This window comes from Camellia sinensis, chromosome 4, assembly GCF_055761805.1.
Source record: "Camellia sinensis isolate YWXY chromosome 4, ASM5576180v1, whole genome shotgun sequence".
Classification (NCBI taxonomy): domain Eukaryota; kingdom Viridiplantae; phylum Streptophyta; class Magnoliopsida; order Ericales; family Theaceae; genus Camellia; species Camellia sinensis.
In genome coordinates, this window is record NC_138964.1 from 114,265,105 (window position 1) to 114,267,459 (window position 2,355).

The following is a 2,355-nucleotide window of genomic DNA, read 5'->3' on the forward strand; positions in this document are numbered from 1 at the left end:
CTCGAGCGGATGTGTTTTGTTTTTGTTTCTTGGCGCTCGAGCGGTTATCTATGCGCTTGAGCGGGACAAGATGTTTGTGCTTTACGCTCAAGCGCTCTATTCTACGCTTGAGCGGGTCGTGCGTATATGAGTTATCCGCTGGGTGATTTTAAATCACTTTTTACTTTTCTTTCTCTCTCCTACTTTTTCTAAAACCCTTTTTTGAGAGCCCCTCTCTCTAGAAACTCCCTTCTCTCTAGGGTTTGATCTAGTTAGAATGTCTTCTCTCTCTACGGCCTTTGTAAAAGTTGTGTTGATCATCGAGGGCGACGTTTTGATCCGAAAATCTTGGTTTTTGGAGCACTTTGGTTTTGGTCTCTTCTCCATCCGAGCTCTAACTTCGAGGTAGGGATATCCTACTCCTCTTTATGAGTTTTGTCTTTAAATTTTAGCATTTCGATATGTTGGGGGTTGTTGGGTAATTTTGAGAGAGTTTGGGCCTTTGTGTAATTTTACAAAAGTTAGGGTTTTTAATTATGTAAAACCTAAATGCATGTTTGGCATGAAGGAATGAAATAAATGTTGAAACATTGATGAAAATGAAACCATGGGGGTTGAAATGTTAATTATGGAAAATGCCCTAATTACATTGATTGATTAATTTGTACAATTAATTGTTGGAAATGAGGGGTTGAATTGAGATTGTGGAAATTGGAAAGGGAAGGGATTAGAGGGTGTAGTTGGATCATTTATCGCTCACCAAATTGAAATGTTGATTTAATATCCATTTTGTGCATTTATTTTCTGTTTAGAAATAATTGCTTTGGGCTATCGGTGGAGGATAGTCTTGATTGTTGTAGACAATGCATGATGATTAGGCAAACTAAAACTAATCGATTGAATGCGTCATAGAGTATGACGGTGGATAGAATACATTAATTTTATGTATTGATTGATTGTGTATAGAACCTTTGTGTTTATATGCATTGTGTGTAGAGGAGGAGATGGGGGATGTACTCCGCGGTTTAGGGGAAGATGGGAGATGAACCTCTAAACCGGATAGTGTTGGGAGGAGATGGGGGATAAACTCCGTAGATACAGCTCATATGCTTGTCTAGAGAAGTGAAGATACAGCTCATAGGCTTATCTTTGAGAAGTGTAGATACAGCTCATATGCTTGTCTAGTGAAGTGTGGATACAGCTAATATGCTTATCTATTGATGTGTAATATGCTTGTCTGTTGATGTGTTGATATAACTAATGTGCTTATCTATTAAATAAAGGTGGAGAATGAAAAGTGTCATAGACTTGTATGTTATGAAATTCTGATGTGATAAATATGTGGATGTATCAGTGTTGGCCATCTATCAATTGCTAATCTTGTAGTCATTGTTCATAGTTGGTTTAGTATATCTCTGTTGGGCTGTGGCTCACCCTATATGGGAACATCATTTTCAGGTACAGGTAACATGCCACCTCCAAGGACATAGCTTGAGAGGCTAGAGGCGGGCAGACTTTTGTCGTCTTATTTCCTTTTGATGTATTACATGTAAATTCAAGCCAAGGGCTTAATGTGTAATTGAGTTAGTACTCTCTTTTGTAACCAAGTGTTAACTTGGAAAGCTGTAAGCCCGTAGGGCATTTGCTTTTGTTGTTAAAATGTAATACTTTTGTATTGAAATACTCTGATGAGTTGAAGAATGTAGACCTTTTATATATAAATGCATGTTTATACTGATGGGTTCAATGTTATTATTTTGAGGGCGTTACAACTTGGTATCAGAGCTGACCGGGTTCGAATACTTTGGGTACGCGGGAAGTGATTAGGATCACAATGGGTTTGTCTCGCTTGATAGGGACTTAGATGTAGTGTCATATGCTATGTGTTTAATTGATAACATGTTTATGTGACTATGTGGGTATGGGATTTAGTTTCTAGGATGTTGATTGGATCCTTGGGTTTCTGTGAGTCTTGTTGGAAATGCACTTGATCAATGTTATTTCTAACCAGAACTCTAGTAACGCCTCGGGACTATCATTATCCGGAAATGAAATTCGTAAGTGCTTATATGTTTATGTGCTTACGTGGAATGAATTATAGTTGTCCATGCATTAGGACGCGAGTGTTATAGCTTCGGCACATTTGTGAATGTGCTAATAGTCTTGGTTACCTTTATTAGGATGTCAGGACGAGGGCGTGGTAGGTGTGGCAGGAGGTACGTTTGCCGGATGACGTTCCGACAATGCAGGAGGGAGTTGGTCAGGCCAACGTGGCTGAGCCAGCGGGTCAGCAGGCTATGGGCGCCTTGGCCCGAGAGATAGCAGGAGCTTTGGGTATTCTCAGAGCTGAGAATCAGGTTGCTGAGGCAGGGCCTT